This window comes from Mustela nivalis (genome assembly GCF_964662115.1).
Source record: "Mustela nivalis genome assembly, chromosome: 8".
NCBI lineage: Eukaryota > Metazoa > Chordata > Mammalia > Carnivora > Mustelidae > Mustela > Mustela nivalis.
In genome coordinates, this window is record NC_139027.1 from 60,991,510 (window position 1) to 61,017,534 (window position 26,025).

A 26,025-nucleotide genomic window follows, 5' to 3' on the forward strand; every position below is an offset into this window, starting at 1 on the left:
AGAGAGAGAGAGAGCACTCACAAGGAAGCACAAGTGGTGGAAAGGGAGAAGCGGGTTGCCCATCAAGCAGGGAGCCAGATGCTGGGCTCAATCCCAGGACCCTGGGTTCATGACCTGAGCTGAAGGCAGATGCTTAACTGACTGAGCCACCCAGGTGCCCCACAGCCGTGAGGTATTAACAATAGATCAGAGTTTCAAATCCAGGTCTTTCTGGTCCCTAAGGCTGCACTCTTTCTTTACTCACACAACCTTTCTGGGGACAGATGTTGTTTAGGTATGTGAATTTTCGTTTTTGTTTTTGTCATCACAGATCAGATGGATTAAAGTGAGTGGTGGTGCTATTGTCATTTTTGTCAGAATAGCTGTAAGTGGTGTACACAACTGCAGATGTACCATTTTCTATAGATGAGAAGAGTCAATTTTGTTGTCCAAATACCAGCTGTGAGATTTAGGGGCAGAGCGCTGGGCTGTAAATCTTTGTGGAAATGGTCCACTTATGGCCTATGTGCCCTGAGAGAATAAAAACTCTGAGGGGAGGGCTCTGTCTTATTTACATACTGCTCAACAGGTCACAGATACACAAAAATATTCATCAAATATCCCAGTTGAGGAATAAATGTATACAAACATACATGAAAGTTTTGAGATCTAAATTGTATTTTTGGATCTAAAACAGCCATTGTATAAATCCTGTCTCCTCCCTGGACTACAGCTTCCTTAACAAGTGAGTTGAAGTGATGATTCTAGCTGATATGTAAGATTCCTTCCAACACTTCTAGAATGCAACTTTCGTCCTCTCATTGGATAGACAATATGAGGAGGGGCTCTGGGCTTCAGCTCTGGTATCAGAGATCTCCAGGCAGGGAAATGGTAGGAAAGACCCTCATAAGGTGATGTGGAGAAACCCCACCCTACTTGCTGATGGTTAAAAGGTCTGAATGTGGAAACGGGAAGTGACAAGAGAGGAACTGGGAAAGCATACTCATAACTTTAAATGAATCTTTGTTGTTTTATCTTTTAAAGTCAAAAGGAGATGGTGGGGCTCTAGAGGTTGAATTCTTTATATAAATTAAGTTTAATTACCAAATTTCACTATGATCTGAAGGAGAGTGGATTGGTTTCATTTTTTGCTTTACATATTAAGTCATGGTAAGGGTGGCTCAATTTCTCCTATCCTTGGCTTCCTTGACTGCCATCTAGGGCTGTGCCATCCATGTGGGACTGTCAGTGACAGTAGAGCCTGGAAAGAGGGACAGGGAGGACATTGCTTATTAAGCTGGCTTTAAAGAGCTATTTCGACAAGTTCTCTAAACATTTCTCAGCCTCCAGAAAGCTGGTTTCAGCAGAGCATGCAGCACATATGATGCCTTCATCATGTTCAAAGAGTCTGTGTAAACACACACTGATCACCAATAGATACTTTTGAAAGATTAATTTAGTTCTTATGGACTTTCTGATTTGTCTCCAGACACACCAAAAATAACTCACTTCTCATCCTGTTAATGAACATAATCACAAAAGCACATGAAGCATGGCTTTACATCATCAAGGATGGAACCTTGCAGGGAGATACCCCCAAACCCAAGTAGAATATAATTGAGAATATATATTGGCCATTTTTTCCCACCCATAGAGAAGGAGTTTAATAATTCAAGACCAGCTTTCTGAATTCAGCCCTTGTTTCTGCCACAACCAGCTCAACTTTCATTCATTCAAAATGTAGTAATACTAGGTAAAAGTCATTAGTTTCGGACTATGTGTCAGACATGTTCTAAGCACTTTAGAGCTATTAATTAGTTAATTATCACAACAACTTTATGAAGTGGGTACTATTATTGTCCCTATTTTATGGAAAAGGAAACAGGGAAAAGAGATGTCAAGTAACTTACACAAAGGCACACCGTAAGTGGTGGAGCCACTGGCTTCAGGATTTGTGCTCTGAACCACTATAGACCTTCTCGAAAAACATTTAGTAAGCACCATTGTATAATGGACCAGGACCATGCTGGGAAAATAGCCTTCAGAATGTCAGGCCAAACTGGCTAGAGTTTGGGTTGTGTCCCAAGTATGCCAGGAGCTAGGAGACACACGGAGAGTGGAAGGGAAGCCCAGTTGTGCAGACTAGGCATAGGAGATTGGAGATAGTTATAAGAGATCATGGCTCCATGGGTGTGCAGGTCTTTAGGGGCTCTTTCCAGGAATAAAGCATAAACTAGCCCAGCTCCCTGCAGATCGAGGCTACCCCCAACTCTGATGCCAATCACCATCTCATTGGCTCAAACCTTGGGGAAGGGCCTATGAGGTAATGGTCTTGGTAAGGCTGGGATGAGGAGACAGTTTTCTGCCCATGAGAAATTGGGTTGCCCAGAGTCCCTGGAGCTCCAAGCCTTTTTGACCTTCTGGAGTTCATGTCATTCTTTCAGTGCTGGGATATCATGAGTAGGAGGAAAAGTCAACATCACTTTTTTCCCTGTAGCTTTGGGTCAGAAACAGCAGATTTCATGGATTAGGGTCCCTTCTAGAAGCCATTGATGTGGCTGGACTAGATAGTCTTTTTTTTTTTCTTTAAAGATTCTTTATTTTTATTTATTTGATACAGAGAGAAAGAGTGAGAGAGAAAGAACAAGTAGGTAGAGTGGCAGGCAGAGGGAGAGGGAGAAGTAGTCTCCCCACTGGGCAGAAAACCCAATGTGGAACTTGATTCCAGGACCTTGGGATCATGACCTGAGCTGAAAGAAGATGCATAACTGATTGAGCCACTCAAGTGTCCTCTTTTTTTTTTTTTTTTAAACCAAATTAGCATTAGTTTTATTTAAGTTGATAAGTGAAAGAAACATACTTTGTACACAAATATATTAAATATTATATACTAGACACTGTCTACTTTGGTGACAAAATATGTTTTAGTGTAGGTTGAAATATATTTATCCATTATGACTTATAAGTGCACACACATTTTCTGATCTGATATTAGAAATTCTATATATTACATATGAAAATAAACTTTTTGAAAAAATTTCAGTGTAGTTAACATATAGTGTTACATTCATTTCAGGTATACAGTATAGTGTTTCAGCAGTTCCATGTATTACTCAGTGCTCATCAAAATAAGTTTACTCTTAACTCCCTTCATCTATTTCACTGCCCCCACCCCTACCCTGTACTAGATATTTAATTCTTTCCTCCAGATCTCCGCCTTTATCTATGTCCTTGGAAGGCAACCTTGGCAGGTTGATTACCCTAGTTTCATTGTGTTCTGGGTTGGCCAAGAGGAGTCATGGGCAGGCAGACAGAAAGCTGGAGGAGAGCGCTCTGGTTCGAGTAGGGGTTGTATCACTCTGTGAAGTTAGCTCCAGCCAGGGGGCCCCCTCCTCCAGTTCTCACTGGCATTCAGCAATTCCTCCCCTGGCCCCTTGAGGGGGGATGGAAAATGCCATCCTCTTGGCTGCAATCTGGGGCCTTCCCATTCATTAAGGTTCACTTAACTCTGACTACGCCTCTCTAAAGAGGCCCTTCATTCAATACTTCAGTCAAAGCTTTCTAAGTGGCTTCTGATTCCTTCCAGGGCCCTGCCTGATATCTGGTCCTTGCCCCTTCTACCACAGCTGTCTCAGCTCCAGGTCTGATCCCTGATCTGCTGAAGCTGCTTGGCCTGCTTCTGGTTGCTGGTGCACTCCTGGGAACACCCATTCTCTTATCATGGGACTTCTCTCCTCTGGCCTGCCACACAATTCCATCTGTCCCCAGCCAACACCACCTTTGCTGGCTTTCTGCTCTGAAGTTTCTGTCCTGGCTCTTGACCCTATTTCTTTATGATAGATATATTTATGATAAATATATCTATGAGGCTCCTGCTCTGCCTGGCATTATACTAAATTCATTTATACATGTTATCTCATTTAATTCTTATAATTATCATATCTGGTTAGTGTTATACTAAGAGATGAAAAAAACCCCGAGCTTCTGTTGCCTCTGCCTGACCAGCATAATTTCTCCCTTTTCTGCTAATAGCACTCCCAGTTTCCTCTGGGAAGCCACTCCTCCCTCACTCTCAGCCCTTGTGATTCAGGTAATACCAGACCCACCCAGCTCCCTGGCCAGTTAGAGACACTGTGATGGGCTCGGACAAGTGTAGATCTCCTATGCTGGACCAATTAGAGCTAACTCTGGATCTCTGGTTAAGAGAATCAGAAAAAGGACTCTTCTTCAATGGGGGAGACTATAAGCCCTGCTGGTAAACTTGCTGCTCCTGATGATACAATCCACCTGGGAAAGATGCCAGCTCTGGAGGGAAGCAGAGTCAAAGACTGAAACATCGTCACATGATTATATGCAGTCATTCTTGAAGCTAGTCGGCATCTTAAACTTCTGGGTTGGGGCAAAGCAGTAAATTCCATATGTAATTTAAGCTAATTTGAGTTGAATTTCCATCATTTGCAACCATAAGTAACCTTAGCATCACACATCTGGTAACTGATGAAGCTAGGCATTGAACCCAGGTTTGCTGGAGAGACTTGAGTTAGCTCCTTCAAGGGCTTAAGGTTACTAATGGTCGTGAAAGCTGCACACGTTTAGCTTTCCTCTCCAGTGATTTTCATTAGGGCTTGAAGCAGGTTGCATGAAATGGACCATTTCTTGCCTGGGTGTGATCTTGCTTCCAAGTGGTAGAGTAATGACTATCATGTTCATTCTTAGTGACCTCACTGGGAGCTCTACAGTCTTCCTTAAAGGAACTTGAGTTCTGTGGCTAATTGATTCTTACTATACACTTCCTCTCTTTCCTTAGTAACAGAAACCTTCACATTTAGTTGTTTGCATGGTCATCCAGAATAGAGACCATAGTTCTTGGTATGGCCATGTGACTAAATTCTAACCAATGGGATGCAAGCTTAAGAGATATGTGCAACTCCTAGGCACTATCCTTAAAGAGAAAAATATGCATGTCCTCCAGAAGTTGATCCTTTATGTTGGCTATAGGTGATTATAGCCACCTCGCAGCCATCTTGGGCTGTGAGGTAGAAACCATACATTAAGTATGCAACAAGATAGAAGGAGCTTGTGTCCTGGATGACCATTAAGTTGCCATGTAAACCAAACTGTCCACATTTATATGGGGAGAAGTAACCTTTTCTTTCATTTATGCCACTGGTTTGGTGGTATGGTGGTGGTGGTGGTGGTGGTGGTTGTCACTACTTGCAACTGAACCAAATCCTAAACAATACAGGTCTTTTCTGTAAGTTGGATTCTGGGAGGACAGGAGACTTTCACAGCTTTGTAGAAGGATCGGCAGACGGTTCCTGAAAAGAGTCTGGGCCTTATGAATGTCAGTGATTGACCAGAGGTGGGTTTATGTGATGCTAAAGATTTTTAGGGGCCTGTCCTAGAGGGCCCGGAGCATTTTTATATTTATAATTTGTATTGTTTTTTTCTTCAATATTACAAATTTCAGACTCCACAAAACCTGGATCTATTGATGGCACAGACTGTTGTTTTTGTCTTGAATTGTAAAGGCAGGAGTTGAGGGCACCTCAGGTCATTTTAGGGAGGAAGGCCTGACCTTGTGCCTAAGACCTCTTCTTCCCTTTTTCTAATGCCCATCCATCCTATAGGCTCTCCCCCAAATCTTGTCTCCTTCAGGAAGCCTTCCCTGCATAACAGAACCTGCTTGTGTCTTTTTCTCCTCCTGCTAAAAGTCCTCAGGATTCACCTCACTTCCTTTTCTGTTTTCATCTGGATATTGCAGAAGGAGAACTGACCAGGACACCCGGGCAACTCAGTTGTTAAGTGTCTGTCTGCCTTTGGCTCAGGTCATGATCCTAGGGTCCTGGGATCGAGTCCTGCATCAGGCTCCTTGCTCAGCAGGGAGACTTCTTCTCCCTCTCCCACTCCCTCTGCTTGTGTTCCCTCTCCCACTGCGTCTCTCTGTATCAAATAAATAATAAAAATCTGAAGGAAAAAAAAAAAAAAGAAGGACACTGACCCTGGAATCAGAAGACCTGGACTTGAGACTGGGCTCAGCTTCTGCCTAGACCTAAGACTTTAACCAACTAATGGGCTCTCTGGGCTTCAGGTTTTTCATCTTTACTGAGAGGTGAGAGCACTTGCTTCCACTAGTCAGCCAGAGGGTTAAATTAGATTAAATATGTGTAATTGCTTGATTGATGATGAAGTGTGATAAAATCAAACATAGTATGATTACTAGTGTCATAATACTAATCCCCAAGGGTTGTGCTCTTCTTTTAGCTTTAATGGTATCTGATGAGCCATACAGACACTTGATCACCTGCTATTGTATATTGTTCTCTCATTGTTTTGTGGGTCCTATTTAATTTTCCCAAGTAGATTGGCAGGTACAAGACACCAAGGACAATACTTTATAACCTCTGGGCACCTAGAGTGGGGCTGGGCATGTGGAAAACAATTTAGGTACAAGCGGGGGTAAGGGGGAGTCAGAGTTGCTATTCAACCAAAAGATAATTTGTTGGTAAATGTACTGTTGTCTTGGGCCTGGCTCTTCACTGTATTATTATCAGAAGCTAATCGGACTTGGGGAAGCAGACTCACATCAAAAAAGCTCACAGGAGACTGATGTATAGCAGTCAGACATCTTCTCAATAGTTAAAGAACTGCTTTTTAATGACTGAAATGCTAGAGCTTCCTGCCTAGCTCCTTCCTGGCATCTGTGATTGGGAGGCCTGAATTGTCTTGAAAGGGTTGTTTGGTGAGTTTGGAATGATGGTGTAGAAAAGTGGACTGCTTTGGGGGAATATTCAGTCTTGCCCACTGTGTGGCTTCATGAGTCACCTCTGCCCCAGAGTCCACTTCTCCAGGGAACAGGAAGTTCACATTCCCTGGTCTTAGTGACTCTCCCGCCTGAACACCAATGAATAAACAGGGTTAATTTCCCCCTCCAAAGACTTCTCTTTCTACGTTCCAGGCTTTCTCCTAACTATGTATAATACCATTGATTTTTGTGTCTCCTTATTAAATCACAATTGTATTAAATTCTGCTTCCCCAAGTGTCTTAGTCAACTCAGGCTGCTACAACAAAATATCCTAGACTGGGTAGCTTAACAGAAATTTATTTCTCATAGCTTGTGAGCCTGGGACTTCAAAATCAAGGTGCTAATTTGATTCCCAGTGAGAGCCCCTTCCAGGGTGCTGAGAGTCTCCCTGCTGTATCCTCAACATAGTAGAGAAGGAGAGAACTCTGGGGTTTCTTTCTCTTCTTCTAAGGACACTAATCCCTCCAGGAAGGCTCCCCTCTCAGGACCTCATCTAAACCTATTTACCTTCCAAAGACCCCACCTCCTAATACCATCACATTGGGGAGTTAGGGCTTCAATATATGAAATCTGGCAGGGAGTAGGGGTGGCACAAACATTCAGTCCATATCAATTATCAGTTGGGGTTTGAGAGTCCCAAACTTCTCAACCTCTTGGCTTTCTTCCAAAAATGGATAATCATACCAATAAGTGCAACTTAAAAAAATTATTTTAACTCTTGCAGAGAAATCTGATTTTAAGTTTTTGAGGATACCGCATTGCCATCCCTTCTGGAATCAGGGAATCTGGGACTACTTGTACATGGGATAACTGAATAACGTTCGTGGTGTTGATCACTGGGCTCCGTCCTGTCTTCCAGACTTATTGGCAGGGACTGACTTGCTGATTTTTTATTGCCACCTGTTTTCAGTCCACCTGAAATGGATCATCTGAAAATTTACCCAGTCCTGAGCCATAATCCAATGCAGTTAAAAGGCACTTTTTCTCCTGCTGAGAAATTAACACCTTCTCTTTTGTCCCAACTTTCTGGGATCATTTCCAATATGTCCTGGCTAGGAGTTAATTAAATCTGTGTTGACACATACTCAATTTCAAGTGGCTTTGCACATACAGGAAACCTGTTGAGATTTTCCCTTTCGAGTCCAAACTCACTGATCTATCTCTTTATCCCAGTTTTCAGGGTAAGTATTCCACTTGCCAGGAAAGGATGGAATTTCAAGTGGGAAATTAATGGGATTCCCCACTTTAAGAAAATCATGGTTTTCTATTTTCCTACAATGCTTCCCAAATTTCGAGACATGTCTTGTGTGAAAATTGCTGTTTTCTATTAAAACAACTGGATTTATGATTACAGGAAGCCCTCAGAGGCAGGTAACAAGCAAGGTTAGAATCCTCAACTCCACAGCAGCTGTTTCAAGAACACAGTACTCAAAACCAGAGTCAGAAGATCTAAATGTAGGTCAAGTAATTTTAAATTCCGATTGGATATTGCAAATGCACAGCCGGGAGCTTTTTTTTTTTTTTTTTCCATCTAGAGTTAGAAATTTGGGTGGCTTACAGGAAAAGTTATTAGCAGCAACATCTAGAGTCTTTGGTTCACCCCAAGAGGCACGTGTTAGTCTCATCTGATGCTATATGCTTATTTTAGTGTCCGGAGCATGGTTGGTGAACATCCAGGGAGAGCATCTTTCCACGCTGAGCTGCGGCCACCGTGCTAAAATTCCTACATATGCTGGTCCTCACATAGCTAGTCTGTCAATGCTGCTGTGTTACTTTGGGGCCGAGGTTGCAAACTAGCAGGTGTGGGCTGTATTTAGACTGCAGGTATGTCTTGTTTGGCCTATAAGGTATTCATTCGTTTTAGAAAATGAGCTAGCTTAAAAAAATTAGAACACTTCCTACAAAATCTTTATTGTGGGGTTGTTTTTTTGTTTTTTTGTTTTTAAATTTGGGTGTTCTGGTCATCCTGGCATCACTGCTTGGTAACAAAGGGCTGTTGCTGAGTGGGGCTGCCCACTTTGGATGGAATGTGAATCTCTGGTTTGCCAATTCCCATATGGCTTACTTCATTCATATACATTTTCTGCTATATATAAGAATTCACCACTCTGCCATCAAGCAGTGTCCTACACAAATGGCCTGATACTCTTCAACAGCACAGGATAGATGCTCATGGCCCCTGTTGGATCAGAAGCCGCATGTTATTCTCAGTTATTTACATGCAAGTCCAGAAGGAGCATGTCAGAACTGTTGGCCTTGAGAAAATGAGTCAAGAATTAAAGACTAGGGGTTTTGGTGAAGAGATATAGAAGGAAGATTGAAGATTGGAGTAGGGGTGGGAAAGAAAGGGGGTGCCTCTGAGACCTGGGGGAGGGTCGTACCAGATGGGAGAAAGGAAACTGAAACTTTTGCCAAGAGGACTCTGAAAAAGCTTCCGGTTGTCTGGGATTATGCCAAGGAAGAGGTTATGATCATGAGATATTGTGCACCATTATTTGAAATAGTCTCTTCTCCTCAAGAGACTGTGTATTCCCTCAAGTCCAGAGCCCTAGGCAAAGGCCCTGTTCCATTTATTTTTGAGTATGGTATCCACACTAGGGGCTCAGTAACAGCCTTCCAACGGGACTGAAACGTATGCCTGTGCATGTGTGCACATATCTGAATGTGGGAAGGGGCAGGCTGGAGGTGTGGATGAAGGGGAGACATTAACAGAGACAGAGAGGAAAAGTGTCTTGGAAATACATAATACGTGCCAAGAAATACAGGGCTTTGTCATCAAGATGACAATGGTTCATTGAGAAATATTTCTCCTCCTTTTCTAAGGACAAGGAGTGGTGACGGTTAGTGGATTATATTCTTGCCCCTAAGGCCCAGGAACGCACAGCGACAGCTCTGAGTAATGGAGACTGGGGTGAGCGGCCTCATTTGGTGAATCACTGGATATTCACCAATCCTCTTTTCACATTCATTTTGTTTAAATCTGTCCCTGTTTCTAACTCCGAATACTCACTCTGTCCCTGCTTCCCCTTAGCTGCGTGGCCATGCCATGGGCAAGCTGCTTGCTAGCTCTGCTTTGGCTTCTTTGCTGCAAGTGGGGAGAATCACACTTTTTACTCTTAGAGAGGATGTGAAGAGGAAAGAGAGCCTAGGATTTAGTGAGTGCTCAATAAATATTCCCTATGATTATTCTCAAATCGTGGACTTTCCAATCTCTGACTTTTCTCTAAGATGATTTCGCACTGTTCTACACCATCAGAAGACAATTGGCCTGGGTGTTTCAGATGAAGTGCAGTAGTTGGTTCCCCAATACTTCAATTACTTTCCATGTTTTGGGGTGTAGATGTGCTGTGGTGGCCCATGGGGATATGACAGAGCAGACTTCTATTTGTGTGCCATGACCCTTTTCACCTCGGAATAAGGAGTTGGCTCTGGTCCCTATTGTGTCACACCAACTCTCAGATCACTTACCCTTGTTAAAAAGTGCCATCTGCCTCAGTCCTCTTTGCAGAAAGCTTCCCTGACTCCCATCGGGGTGTCCCAGGGAGCTTCCTGACCACACTGCTCAGGCCTAACCATGCTGGCTGCCCACATCACAGCGGGAGGAGTTGGCTCAAAACCTCACACCAATTTTCCCCTCCTCCTCCTTTAGAAACCTGGGACGTCTCCCAAGTGTTGACAGATACCCACCTTGGATCTGAACTAGAGAAAATTCCTTATAGCCCAACATATGAAATTGAAGACTCTTTCATGCTTTGCCCATCTCCACCCCTCCCCCGCCCCTTCCCCATGATAGAAAGGGAAGATGAAATGCAGCATTAGCCCTGTTCCTACAGCCCAGCTCCTCGGATGAGCATGTCAGGCTGGATACTGTAGCTAAACATAAATGAACGGTTATTAATGATGGGCATAATGTTTTCTAGCAGTTAGCTGGCTGTGATTCTAGGATTTTTTTTTCCACTGTGTTTTGAAGGGTTAGGTTATTTAAACTTACCATCAAATAGAATCAAATCAAAGTGAGCTAATTTTTCTTAAACACTAATCATTTTAAGGCTATTGAACTAAATATAGAGGCAGTTCATTAAATCATTAAAACAGCCTGCAATAATGCTCACAAAGTCATTATGGAGCTATTCCCTAGCCAGAGAGGTAGTGTTGCCTTAAGCACAGTTTAATCAAATTAGATGGTGGGCTATGTCATGGGGTTTCTCCTATTGATATTCATTAAAAATACATGATTTATCACTAATCTCTGTGAGGTAGATCCCACTCTTCCAAATGAATTTTGTAAATGTCAAGGGGAAGAAAACAGAATGGCGTATTGTTATAATAATTTAAGAGTGGTGTGATCACATTTACATTTTATATACTATGCAGTTTAGGAACAGATAATAGCTTTAACAAGGCTAAACTTCTCCTTTTAGTTAAAGTTAGAACAGAAAGGCTGAACCCTGAGGATTAGCCATTACATAGAATGAGCCCCAACAGTTGAATGATCTCTAAGTATAATGGTAGCTTGTCCCATTGTTCACCAAATGCTTTTCTCCCATTCTTGGGTGGAGGGATTTCTACATAGATGTATGCTGTCCTGTTTTCAGATCCTGTCCTGATTCAGCAGCTGGGAGAGTCTGGTTGGCTTTTGCCCCTAGGAGCTCTCCTGCTGTGTTCACACTTCATTTCCTCCAGAGTTCTCTGGCCTCCAGACCTCTCCTCACAACCCTAGTGAAATTTGCCCAGCTCCTTCCTCCTCAGTGGATTGGAAAAGGGCTGATAACAGTTTAAAAATGTTACCCCACCCAGAGGTATTTGCATTTTAACTGGGATCAAAGCTGAAACTAAAGGGATTAAGTCGTAATAGTAGAATTTTAAGCATCAACCAGTGGGTGGAAGAGGGATTTTCTGTTGCTGAAGGACTCCTCCCTCTGGCCTCCATTGGAGAGGAGAGTGGTCCTTGGTGGGTAAGGTCAGACCAGAGATGGGGGAGGGAAGTTTGGTGATACTACTGCTTTATCCTTTTCTAAGTTGTATCTTTTTTTTAAAAGTGGGAAATGAGCTTTCTCTGTTTCAAGAACTTTCTTCCAAAACAGATATCTTTCTAGAGGGTACACTTTGAAATATTGATATTCTGACTTGTCCTCTAAACATTTTTCCTCCCCAAACTGAGGACTAACATTTGAAACTCAAAATCACAGTTTGGTTTAAAACTCTCAGTCTTGCCTTGAAAATACCCCGGAAGGAAGGAAGACACTTATAGAAGGAGCAGCAGTACCTTTTCGATATGAAAATGTGCCGGTTCTTAGCAAGACACATGAGATGTCTCCCTAAGTTAAGACAATTATCAAAAGCTTTTCAGAATATGACTAACAGCCAGAATGGTCAGAATCAGCAGACAGAGGCACTTGACTCCTGGACGATAGGGAGCTTTTAGCATCTTGGCCATTTAACCTAATCTAAAAGAAAAACCCAGCTTAAATGAAATCCTACTTATTTTACTCTGCTGTATTGCAGAATAATGGAATGCCCACCCCTTTTCTGCACAGGAGATCTCTAACTTGACTCTTGGCTCAGTGGGATGCTCTCAGAACCATTTCCAATGCCAAACTCAAGATACAAAAGGGTCTGGCCATTAGCCCTGGAATCTCCCGCCCGTGGAGTAATGGAGATGTGAACAGGACAGTACTGAATTATCAGCAGGAACTGACTTAACATCTCAAAATAATAAACGAGGGTCCTAGCAAAGCGTCTTGTTAAGTAGCTAAACGTCTAATTCACCTGGGATATTGTTTCAAAATTCATTTCATCTTCAGTAATTTGATGAAATGAAGCTCGTAGGTGCTTTCTCTCATGCAAGGCTGCACGCACCTAAGGGCAGGGCACATTTATTTTGATGATTAATACCTGCAGGTTTCGTGGTTTAATGGGAAAATGCTAGATATATTTGAAATGATACTGCCTTCTCCCCCCTCTTCATTCATCAGGTAAACACCTTGATTACTTGCCTTCCAACTTTGAGCTCAGTAGAACTTATGTTATCCACTGACACTCTGGAAACATTATTCTTGCATATTTGTGGTTGGAGAAGCCTGGGAGTCACACAGTGACTGATTTCAGGTGGGCAGTGTTGGGTGTGCATTGTTTAACTCACAGCTCTTTTCAAAGATGGATAACAGGAGGCTGGGAGAATAAATGGAATGTGATAGAGTATTTTTCCTTCTGCTCTCACCCCTGAAATCTCACCCAGAACCACAGGGGTAGCTTCTTTGCCAGTCCCTTAAAGGCTTTTGCCCTGGTTTTCATAGGTTTATTTGAACTCTGTTAGAAGTGAGAGGACTCAAATTAGAGGTCATGGAATGGAGGAGGATGAACAAGAGAGAGTGAGCAACTTATCCAGGGTTTAGCCCAGATAGTCCTGCATCTGGAGACTGCCCTCAGGCCTAGGTAAACCACCATGAAGGGCGACCCTTGAAACTCTTCTGCTTTTGTCCTCCTTAAACTCCATTTTAAACAACCTGCAGGAGGGTACTGAGTCACATGCATTTTAAATATTATGTATCCAGACAAAGAACATCTCCTTTTAAAGCCTTCTTCCACTCTTACCCTTAGTAAATTGAAACGTTTAAACAGAAAGCTAACCTATTAATAAAAATTGTCGTTTACATCCATGCTCATGTTCATAATTGAAAAATATTTTCATGTTATTGTCCCATGTAATCCTCAAAATTAAGGCAACAGCCCCATTTTAGAAAAGAAAGCTGAGACTAAGACTGTTCCTGTGTCCACTCTTCTCCTGCCCTTGGGTGATGAAAGGCAGACTTGCCCATTTTTCTTACATTTGAAGAGCTTCATTTGGCAAGTATTCACAGAGCACGCATTCCACTCCTGGGACATACCAAGGTGGACACCATTTTCAAACCTGCCCTGTTGACTCCTTGTCAAGCCCTTCCTAGTTGTGATGCGGAAATTATGACCTTGCTTTAAAATCTCCCTGTAAGAAATCCTAAACCCTCTCCAGGCTAGGCTGCTGCATTTTGGTATTTTCAAATAGGTTTCACGCAATATTCAAAAGTTAAGTTCTCCCAATTTTAGCTGATGCCACAGTCATTTGAAAATCCAAAGACAGTAGAATGAGTCTCCTTGGCAAAGTGCTTGGGGTGTACACAGATGTAAGGGTGTTTGTGTGTATATGGCTTCTAATACTTACCCCTTTCCATGGTTGTATTCGGTGCACCCAAGGAGCAGTTATGGTCAATTATGTCATTGTTTTTTTTTTTTTGTTTTTTTTTTTTAAAAAGGTCTATCTCTTTGTTGATACAACATAGACTTTTCAGTATATAATAGTGTCATTAACCTTCACCTTATCACCTGGCAGCCCCTCCCCACAATATCCCTGAGTGCAAGCTTGTTGGGATGTAATTAACCTCAGACCCATATCTACCTCTTTTTCACACGTTGAAGCTTCGTCCAAGACCCGGATCCCACACTCACCATGTGCCTTTGAGCTGCAGTTTCCTGTAGAGTTTGGTGTGTGCCAAGGTCCTGCAGGGAGAAGAGACACACACGTGCTATTAGCAAGAGCATCTACCACAGGGCTATGTACAGGTGGCAGCTTACTACGTACTCTTGGGTGACAGAATTGAGTTGTCAGGCCCTCTGTTCTCCTGGCTATTAATCCTTTTCTGCCATGGTTTAAAAGACAGGATGAGACAGCCAGAAAAATAAGAAACCAAAAGCTCTTAAATCCTAGCCTTCAAATGACCAGAATAGAATAAGAGTATTTCAAAAAGATGAGTGAGGTTTGAGTCATTTGCATAGAATGAATGACCACTGGACTCCCAAAGCCTGGGCATGGTCTCAGAAGGCAAGTTTTTAAACTGAAAGACAGGGATTTCCTTTCTAAAATTTACCTCTTCCCCTTTTTTCTTACATATAATAACTAGCTTTCATGGTCAAATGCATATACCCCCCTCCAGGATAGCAGGGATTTGTCTGTCTTTTCAGTGCTAATTCTTAGTGCTAACCAGTGCCTAGCACATAGCAGGTGCTCAATACATGTTTTGTTGAATGAATGAATGAATGAATGAATGAATACCATAAGCCCTGGCAAAAAAAAAAAAAAAAAAAAAAAGGAGTAAGGATAGTATTTGTCACTTATCTACTTCTGCAACCCTACACTCACTAATGCTAGGCAGTAGTTCTAATTATAGACTACTCTATGCAATAGCAGGCAACAAAACTGGATTTGTATGAAGCATGTTTGATGAAATCTTGACTGTTGGGTGGTCACATTAACCACCATTCACACTTCTTCATCTACTTTAATTAAGCCTTGAAATTTCTTCTGAGCAAATACTTCAACTACCAAACAAATACACTCTGGGGAGTAGGACATGGATTCTGTTTAGCATTTGACCTATAATACAAAGAGTTACCAATGGACACAACATGGTATATGTTCCTAGAATGTTGAGTGATAGAGAAAGATAGGTTGGTGTGTAGCCTTAGAGCCAGACTTGATTAGGCAGGCAAGAAATACTTAGCCAGGTCAGTGACAGCTTCCTGGAATAGGGCATAAATCCAAGCTTTCTACATATGTCTACCAAAAATAAGAGCTGTTCTTGCTCAAGGTGAGCTCTCTTTATAACCTCCTGAGCTATTTTGACTCCCAGATCAGAATCAGTGTATCACAGATGGAACGCTGGCCAAACACATCCACATTTGTTCTATGGGGAGGCGCATGGGAGTGTCCTTAGGGACAGTGGCTTTTCAACATCCAGTCTAAGAGATATTTTGTGTTCCTCCTGAGTCCTTCCAGAACACAGCCTCTGATGTTCCTGTTTTCCTTTAGATGACGGCAAAAGATGCAGTGAAGAGGAGTATAATGCTGAATACTCAAAGGAAAGGGCAGTTGTTTAAGGAAGATGGAAGCAGGAATTGAATTTAGGTTAAAGACCAGAGGGAGGAGAACCCAACCCAGAGGGTCCCAATTCTGTGAAATCAAATGCAGAGAAAATACTGTCGACCCAAAATGGACAAGGCCAATTTGGATCTGTCTTCAGCCACAATGTGTATGAATGGCATTCTGAATTGCATCTTCTCCCTTAATTTTTTGAATTGCATCCTTTCTTATCACCAACATCCCCCTGTAGATTAGAGTCTACCACTGGGTTTGAGGCTGGGTGAGATCTACCTACAAAGACATTGTCACTTACATCTTCCACCTAATGAGACAGCAATGTCAGGGGAGGTGAAGGTGAATTCCTTTACCTAAAGGCACATAAGCAAAAGACAATCATGGCACCCCTAAGAGGGCATCAAATTGTGGCTGCTTTAAGTCTCCCTTCTCAAAAGGGAAGCCATCGTATAACGATGGAACTGAACTTGAACCTTTCTAGAAAGCCTCTAAGGTTTATCTCTTTTCCCCTCGAATATGAATGCAAGAGAACAGAAAGCTGCCATCCTCCGTGGTCAGATCTCTCTGAAAGATGGACAATTTCTTGATCATCACAAGTGATGAGCAGGTGAGTCTGTGAATTTATGTGTCAGTTTGGAGAGAGGTTTTATACTAGATGTGGTTCTTGCCATTCAGGGAATGATGATATTTACATTAATTGAAAATCTGAACTACGTATTTTTACTCAGTGAAAGCTCATGGCCTGATGAGAACAAATTTCTTTATATCCTTAATTCAAACGGTTGGGAACAATTTATCAATGTGATGGAACTCCTTTATGGCATGTGAAAAAGATCACTCTTAGGAACAAACAGATACAGTTTTTGTAATCATTAAACATCTTAGTTCATAAATCTTTTTTCCTCCTGACCCTCAAAGCTGAATTGAAAATAAATGCAGTAAGGTCCATGATTCTTGGAACTTCGACACAAAAAACAAACGCATACACTATAGCCTTTCCATGTTAAATATCCTCTTGGTTTTTAAATATGTTTCCTTGAAAATGGGAGCAAAATGTGTCATCCATCGACATAGACTCTTGTTTGCTTTACAAGATTTCTCATTGAGAGTAATTAAAATATACTAACTTAGGAAAGTCAGCACGTAAGAACTATTTTTATTAATGTGTCTAAAATACAGGTTTTTCCTTTCTATAGAGGAAGACATTAGAACAACAAGGATATTATAATCCCACTCTTGTAAAGTGAAATAATTACATGTGTGTTTAAAATAATTACATGTGTGTTTAAATGATCTACACCCAAAAAAGGTACTGAGAGTGGTTGCCTAGGTGCATGAAATCGTGAGCGTTTTCAGATTTCTTCTTCTTTTCTTATTTTCTCTTTTATAATGAATATGGATTGTTTGCAATAAAAATTAATCAGGATTTTAAAAAAAATACTTAAAATAATACTCATGAACAATATTCATAATACACATAAAAATTGAAAAACAATACATCATTGATTTGATATGTGTGACTTTTCTTCCCTTACCTCCTGAAGTTCTCTGAGTATAGCCAGCCTTTCCTTCTGCCTCCTTTTCCTGTGTCAGCAGACTCTGATGCTTAAATCTTTTCCAGTAGGCGAGGCAGTTCTTTAGAAATGGGAACCAGGAGCTGGCCTGGGACATGAGACAGCAGTTTACTTAGTGTCTTCCTTTTGGTGGTATTGGTACAAAAAGATAAGCTAAATCCAGTCTCTCTTTCAAAGCTTCACTTGACACCAGTTTTGTTTTGGCTTGGTTTGGTTTTTTTGGTCTGTCTTTCTTCTCTCTCTTCATTTCCCCCTCCCATTCTTTATTTTTCTCCTACTAAATTTGAAGCTTCTTTAGGGTAGGGGCCTCCTCTTAGCCTGCTGTCATGATGCTTCATACAAGGTAGTTACTCAATAAGTGTTTGTTGAATGAAGGCCCAGAGATATTAATTGATTTGGCTAATGTCACACAGCTGGTTAGCAGCAAGGTCAGGACTAGAATTGAGGCAAAATGAGGAAGTCCACTGGCTACAGAAAGCACACTGTGCCAAAATAAAAAGAATGTTGGCAGTACGTCTATGTTAGTAAACGGACAGGGACATGGGTGAGATATAATATATGTCATCAGGCTAAAGACAGAGATAAAGGGAGTAAAGGCAGGAATCAAGTTGATATACTTTGGTGCATGTTTGCCAAAGCTCTGGTTATTATTACAATTGTGCCTTCATGGAATATCTATATTTAACTATTGCTTTCAAACTTCTCATAGACAAGAAGATATGTAACTTTGTAAAAAGTGCAGGTAGAACCACCATTATATTTTTGCAGAGACCATTCATGATAAATTTATTCAGCAAAGGGAAAAAATAAATCCATCTACATTGAAATCACAATGAACATGTCTCCATTAAAGGCCCCCAAGAGATAGAACGCCAAGTGCAAAAGCAACAAGAGTGTAGATGAGAGATTTCTCCCCATTGAACTATCTACCCCAGGAGGCAGCCAGTGCAACCTTCACACTCAGGAGGTGAAGAAAAAATCATTTTGTTGAGTAAAAGTATTCTGAGCAACTGCCTTCTTTGAAAATGGAAGAATTTCATTTTTCCATCTGACAAATGGAGAAGAACCTGTTTGCCGTGAAGACACTAGAGTTAATCGTCCCAGGATAATGGCTACCTTTGACCAAAGACACAGCCCCAGGAGTTGTGGCTTCATTCCCTTCAAGTGTTGATCAAGTCTCAATCTTCGGGATGGTTGTGACATATTCTATTTCTGAAACTCCCTTTGAGAAAAGCATCCTATAATTTTTCTCTACTTCTCGTAGTTGCTGCTGATGGTGATTTGTATCTCCACTAGAACCATGCTGGGTGGAATTGACCCTTTGTAAGCATCCCTTCATGACACAATGAATAGGAAAATAGAGGGGTGGAAAGAGGAGAAAGCAAGCAAGCAAAGGGGGAGGTGAGAGAGAGCCCTGGGATGACAGAACCAAGAAGAATCAGGATCTCTCAACAATCTGACCCTCACATGCCTCCGCACCCACATTCAACTTGTTTTATTAAAGACATGTTGTTTTTAAAAGCCTCTAAGTACCTCAGAGCTGGGTTTAGGGTCATGAAATCACCCCAGGCATGCCAATAATTTGACTTCCCTTTAAAATAATATTTTTAAAAAATTGCTTACCTTGAATTTAATAGGATGTGGAAGACACTGATTTTCCAGAAATAAAAACTGTAGTCACAGGCCAATTTTCTTACTAATTCACTTCTACTGGCTGAAGCAGGAGCACTGCTCTGAAAGAAATCCAATATAATGTTTTTTAACCTTTCTGTTCTTGTCCTCTTTTCTGGTTTTGTTTTTAGTGATTTTCTGAACTTGACCACTCTCTGGAGAAGTCTTAAAGTATTTAAATTTTAGATAAAATATATCGCTTGCTCCTGATCATAGCACTGTGCTATTGTGTGCTATTATGTAATTTTAGAATTTTCCTGAATGTGACCATCAGCTGACTGACCTTAGGGGGTATCTCTGTCAGTGTGCAGCTTATATGGATGTGGCACAAAGATACTCAAGAGAACAACATTGGTGAGAAATGTCGTTCCAAATATTTCTGTTCAAAATCTTTTATTTTGAAATAATGACAGATGCACAAAAATTTGTAAAAACACGAGATGTCCTATGTACCCTTCCCCCACCTTCCCCCAAAGGGGATATCTTGTGCAGCTATGGTATAATATCAAAACCAGAAAATGAACATTGGTATATTTCTGTTAACTAGACTACAGACCTTATTCAATTTTCACCATTTAAAAAACCTACACTCATTTGAGTGTGTGTGTGTGTGTGTGTGTGTGTGTGTGTGTGTGTGTGTGTAGTTCTATGCAATTTTATTCCACTTGTAGATTTGTGTAACCACCTCTATAATCAAGATCTGGAACTGTCCAATTCATCCTTACCAGACAACTCCCACATGCTACCAGGGATTTCTTCTAAAATTTCCTTTCCAGACAATTGTCTATTGATGCAGGGATTGGTTTGCTAGGGTGGCCTTGACAAAGCGTTATACACTGGGCAGCTTAAACAACAGAAATGTATTGTCTCACGATTGTGGAGAATGAAATAAAGGTCAAAGTGTCAGCAGTGTTGGTTCCTCTTGAGGCTTTGAGGGTGAATCTGTTCCATGTTTCTCTCCTGGCTTCCTAGCTACTGGTAGTTTGCCAGCAATCTTCGGCCTTCCTTGGCTTGTGGAAGCATTTTCTCAATCTCTGGTTTCACCTTCATGTGGTGTTCTTCCTTTGGGCATATCTGTATTCAGATTTCCCTTTTTTATGAGAACACCAGCCATAATGGATATTGCTCACCCTAGAGACTTTGTTTTAACCTGATCATTTCTTTAAAGATCCTATCTCCAAATAAATTAGGACTTCATATAAATTTGGGGGGGATATAATTTACCCTATAATAGGGACTAATTTATATTTCTGCAAGCTACATTGAGTCCTGGGTGAAATCTGAGTTAACCAACATCATATTTCCAGATTATTCTGTGATGTTGAAATGGCATACACAGATTGGTATTCTAGGCTGCTGCCTGGAAGGCCTGATCCAAGTATCCCAATGAAGGAATTCTCGGGATCTAAGAAAATTCCAACACTTGAATAAAATAAAAACAATACAGAGAAAAATGATATGTTTATTTGGAAGCTCGATAGTAAATGGAAATTTTCCATACTAGATTGCTGGTTCTCACCAAGCATGAGGTAACTTGAATCATTTCTATGTTGTATGTTTCTGAGACACTTTTTTAAAAAAGAACGCACTTTTTTTTAAGCTTACTTATTATTTTTTTTTTTTTTTTTTTTAGTAATCTCTACACCTAACATGGGGCTCAAACTCACGACCCTGAAATCAAGAGTCACATGTTCTTCTGACTGAGTCAGCCAGGTGCCCCAAAAAGACACTTGCAACAACAACCAAACAACAACAAAAAGAAAATGACCTAATTCAAAAATAGAACTTAAGTAGACATTTCTCCAAAGAAGATTTACAAATGCCCAATAAGCACATGAAAAGATGTTCAACATCATTAGAGGAATGCAAATCAAAACCACAGAGAGATCCTATTTCACACCTTCTACGGCAGCTATAATTTTTTTTTAAAAAAACAACAAGTGTTGGTGAGGATGTAGAGAAATTGAAACCTTGTGCACTGCTGTTGAGAATGTAAAATGGTGCAGCCGCTATGGAAAGCAATTTGGCAGATCCTCAAAAAGTTAAACATAGAACTACATATAACCCAGAAATTCCACTCCTAGATATATATTCAAAAGGACTGAAAGCAGAGACTCAGAGAGATACTTGCACACCAGTGTTAATAGCAACATTATTCACAAGAGCCAGAAGATGGCGAATATCAACAGATAAACAGATATACAAAATGTGGTATATTACACGTGATGGAATACTCTTCAGTCAGATAAAGGAATGAAATTTTGACACATGCTACAGCATAGATGGACCTCGAAAACATTATGCTTAGTGAAATAAGCCAGACATAGAAGAACAAATTGTGTATTTATATGAGGTAATGAGAACAAGCAAGTTCATAGAGACAGAAAGTACCATAAAAGTTACACAGGGTGGAGGTTGGGGGAAGGGGAATTATTGTTCAATGTATCTAGAGTTTATGCTGGGGGTGATGAAAAAGGTTTGGGTGTAGACAGTGGTGATGGGTACATGGTATTTTGAATATATTTAATGGCACTGAATTGTACACTTGCAAATGGTTAAAATGATAAATTGTATATTATATATATGTTTTTCCACAATAAAAAATGTAGCAAATGCATTAAAAAGATCTGTTTTGGGGAAAACAGTGGTCATAGGCTCATCTGTTTCTGCCAGATTGGTTAAAAGGACTCCTTGAAGTCCTATTCAGACATGGCTTCTCTTCACTTCATTAATTTATTGTAACTCAATATACCAAATGCTTATTCAGCACTTACTCCATGTAAGGCACTGTCTATGTTCCTAATTAGTTCACATAAAGGATGGGAATTGGTGGAATGAGAGAAATATTAGCAAAGAACCATGGAAAAGAAAGGCTAACTCCAGTTCTGGGATAGAACCAGTTCAGGGAATCATTAAAGTTTTGAAAAGAAATTGATCTTGAATGGTGGATAAGATTTTACCATGTAGAGGAGAGTGGAGAGAGCATTTTGGTCTAGAGAGTGTGAATACCATGGGCAGAAACCTAGGAACAGCAAATAGTCAATGTGACTCTGAATTAGGGTGTGCTGAGGGAGAGTGAGGAGCCGAGCCTGTCAAGTATGGTTGGTGGCCTATCATAGAAAACCTGGTCACTGGGGTGAGGACATCATACAGCCTTTGGTAGCCAGTTGTGAAGAGATGAAATGATTGGAATTGTGCTTCTGCGCGACTCTTAGTGGAGTTTGCTGGGTTTAATGTGGTAGTTCAGACAAGGGCCTCAAATAGGGTGATGGCAGCAAACATGGAACAGCCCAGAGCAAGATGATGGATGTTCCTCAGAGGAACATGTCTTTGTGTGGAGGGTGGAGAAAAGAAAGTAAGAAAGTCTCAGGAAGAAGGCATTTGAGGAGAGAAATCAGAGAGTCTGATTCCCCAGCAAATGGATTGTGAGGGCTTCCCATATTGGAAGCACTACAAATGCATACTTTTAACCTTAACAAGGCCTTTGCCCATCAGTTTTCTCTCTCATTCTCTAAGGAGCTATTTCAGGCCTTCTCCACCTTTCTCAGATTTCCTCCTGTTCCACCATTTTCCTCCTCATTCTCAGCCTCCAACTTTGCCAAGAATCCTTGAAATCATCAAATCAGCATTCCTTCAGCTTCTTGTCATCTTGGCAACAAACTGGCCTGCACCTGACCCTGCTCTCTCCCTTTCCCTCCTGCCCCATGCAACTGAACCCCCTTGGAACCTTAAATGATCAATTATTCCCACTGTCATATGAACATTGATCACTTCTCTTCTTACTTGACTACACTTGGGTTTTTCTTTTTAACAGATTGATTGAGATATTATTTATATACCATACAATATATTCATTTAAAATGTCCAATTAGTATATTCACAGAATTGTGTAACTATCTCTACAATTCATTTTTTTCAGTTATTGCTTATGTATCTTTTTTATTGTGAAATACACAAAACAAAGTTTACCATCTTAGTCATTTTTAAAAATATATTTATTATTATTATTATTTTAAAGCAATCTCTACACCCAATGTGGGGCTTGAACTCACAACCCCAAGATCAAGAGTCCGATGCTCCACCAACTGAACCAGCCAGGATCCCCATCATTGTAGCCATTTTTAAATGTATGCTTTAGGGGTCGCCTGGGTGGCTCAGTGGGTTAAAGCCTCTGCCTTCGGGATCAAGCCCCACATCGGGCTCTCTGCTCTGTGGGGAGCCTGCTTCCTCCTCTCTCTCTCTGCTCTCTCATCTCTGTCTGTCAAATAAATAAATAAAATCTTTAATTAAAAAAAAAATGTATGCTTCAGCATGTCACATTGTTGTGCATCACCATCTTCTCCAGAACTCTTTTCATTTTGTAAAACTGAAACTCTGTATCTACTCAACAATAACTCTCCCCTCCTTTTTCTCCCTAGCCCCTGGCAACTACAGTTCTATTTTCTGTCTTTATGAATTTGGCTACTCTAGCTATGTCATGTAAGTGGAATCATACAGTTTTTGTCCTTTTGGGATTAGCTTATTTTACTTAACATAATGTCCTTAAACATCCATGTTTAGCATGTGTCAGAGTTTCTTCTTCCTTTTAAAGGCTGAATAATATTCCATTGTATTTTGTTCTTCCATCTCTCCTTTGATGGGATCTTGGGTTATTTCTACCTTTTGGCTATTCTGACTAATGCTACTTTGAACATTGGTGTTCAAGTAAATTCCCCATTGCCTATTCTTGGTTTTGTTTTTTTTTAAGACTTTATTTATTTAGAGAGAATGAGCGGGGGGGAAGGACAGAGGGAAATAGAGAATCTCAAGCAGTTTCTGCACTGAGCATGGAGTCTGGTGAGGGCCTCAATCTCATAACTCTGAGATCATGACTTGGAACTGAAGTCAAGAGTCAGATGCTTAACTGACTGAGCCACCCAGGCGCCCCTTTATTCTTGGGTTTTTGACACTAATGTTTTTCCTTCCTTGAAGAAGTCTCTTGCATTGGCTTCTAGAAAATGACCCTTTTCTGGTTTCTCTCTACTTCTCTAGTTGCACCTTTGCTCCATTTCCTCTGTCATCAGTTAAACTTTGACATTTATCTGAATTCCATTCTTGACCCTTTTTTCCTCTCATTCTATACTCTCTCTGGGTGGTCTTACTTATTTTCATGATTCCTATGGTGATTTTCAAATCTCTATTTCCAGTCCTAACTGCTTAAGGCCACATCTAATTTGTTTTTACTTCCTTGTTGGCTCTCACTCTTTTATTCTAAATCCGCCGGCTTCTCTTCCTCTCCATTGAACTCTCTGGCTCTCAACAAGCACCATTCATCATCTCTTGCCTAGATTACCTCACTGCCTCCTACCTGGTCTGCTTATTTCCAGTCTTTGCCTTTTTCAAATATACATAGTTCCCAGAGAGATTTTCTACAGTGTGAAATCTGATCATCTTGTTCCATACTAAAGAACTGCTTCTCCAGTCACTTCAGTAAGTTTTTTCTTGCCTTAAGGTCACTACACGGGCTGTTCCTTCTGTTTGAATGTTCTTCTAAACCACCCCCCCACACCTGATTATTGACTTCACCACCTATGTCGGCTTATACCTCACTTTCTCTGGAAGGCTTTGTCCTACCCCCTACCAAGGCAGGGTGGCTCTGCTCACACCCTAGTTATCCACTTATTCTCCTGCATCTCCTACCTCAATGCGAGCTCCCTGTGTGCTTGAATGGCACACAGTAGGCCCTCAATATATATTTGCTGCATGAATTTTTGACAACTGTTTTCTAGCACAGAGTTGGAACTATTGCTCTGGAACTTGATGGAGAAGACTAGTTTGAGGCTCTAAATGGGAACCTGAGAACTAAATGCATGCAGGAAACAGTAGAAGCACTGAATTACCGTCAATGTTTATTGAATATGAATATATATATCTTACTAAAAATAAGTATGTCAATATACTATTAGTATGTATTACTAGCATATGAAGTATATGCTACAAATAGGTATGTATATATAAAATAAGTATATATGTTGTTATTAAGAATCTGAATATATACTCTACTACATAAACGTTGCTGCTGTCAGATTTTTAAGGCAAGTGCCAAGAATTTTCAAGACTCTGTTTTCAAAATTTCTATATTCGTGTTTTAAGCCCAGAGTCATTAATAACTATTTGGGCAGCTCCACATAGTCCACGTTCAGAATAGACTTGTTCAGTCTAAGATTTAAGGCATCCATTCCAGTGAACTGCATGCTCACAAAATCACCTTTGCCTGTTGTCCTGGGGTGCCTGGTGGCTCAGTCAGTTAAATTTAAATGTCTGCTCTTGATCTCAGCTCGGGTCTTGATCTCAGGGTTGTGTGTTCAAGCCCTGCACTGGGCTCCACACTGGACATGGAGCCTACTTTAAAAAAAAAAAAATTTTTTTTTAAATGCCTAGCCACCAAAAGTATGATGATGCTATTCCTAAGCCGTCACTGGGTGTACTTCATTTCCATGACACATGTAGGCCTCCCAACAGCCCAAAGAGATAGAGATTGTTATGCCATTTCACAGATGCAGCTGCTGAGAGTTAGACAGGTTATGTAGTTTGCCCAAGGTCACTCAGCTTAGAAATAGGGAAGCCAGAATTCAAGCTTCAGGCTGGTCCGACTCAATGCCTAGGCTCACCAGCCCTGTACTGAGAAGCTTCCTTTGCCCTGAAGCAAAGTCAGGCTGCCTGGAGTCTGATGGCGGCATGGATAAAACAGTACAATGGCAAGCACATGGCAAATGTACAGTGTTCCTCATTCATGAGGAGCTTCTAATTCCATCACCGCTTTTTGTCTTTACAAGAACCCCAGGAGTGCGAGGACAGGGCCATTATCCCCATTTTAGAGATGAAGGAACTGAGACACACAGGCAGGTTAAGCGACTTGTCCACTGTCTCACAGCAAGGCAGCATACAGCTGATATTAGAACCCAGGTCTCCTGGCTTTTAGTTAAAAAGCTTTTTTCCATTACAGCACAACCTTGTGGCCTTCAGCTTTCAGACTCCGATTGAACAGCAGCATATGAATTAACTAAGGTTACTGTATTATCCCCTAAAATGATGGCTTCCCATTTAA

The 26,025-nt window shown here is 41.0% G+C and overlaps 1 long non-coding RNA gene across 6 annotated transcripts in view; it reads right to left on the reverse strand.

The window, feature by feature from the left end:
- Window positions 1-639: 639 nt before the first annotated feature.
- The window catches only part of LOC309872509, a 44,500-nt gene continuing 19,114 nt past the window's right edge, over window positions 640-26,025 (reverse strand). For 5 of the 6 annotated variants that reach the window (XR_014315920.1, XR_014315921.1, XR_014315922.1 and 2 more), the window contains 4 exons: window positions 18,891-19,000; window positions 17,229-17,355; window positions 14,268-14,318; window positions 640-1,240 (listed from right to left, as the gene is read on the reverse strand). This is a non-coding gene — a long non-coding RNA (uncharacterized lncRNA). Of the gene's footprint in view, window positions 1,241-12,797; window positions 12,957-14,267; window positions 14,319-17,228; window positions 17,356-18,890; window positions 19,001-26,025 lie in introns of those variants that run through there. The other variant, XR_014315925.1, reaches the window with a different exon arrangement.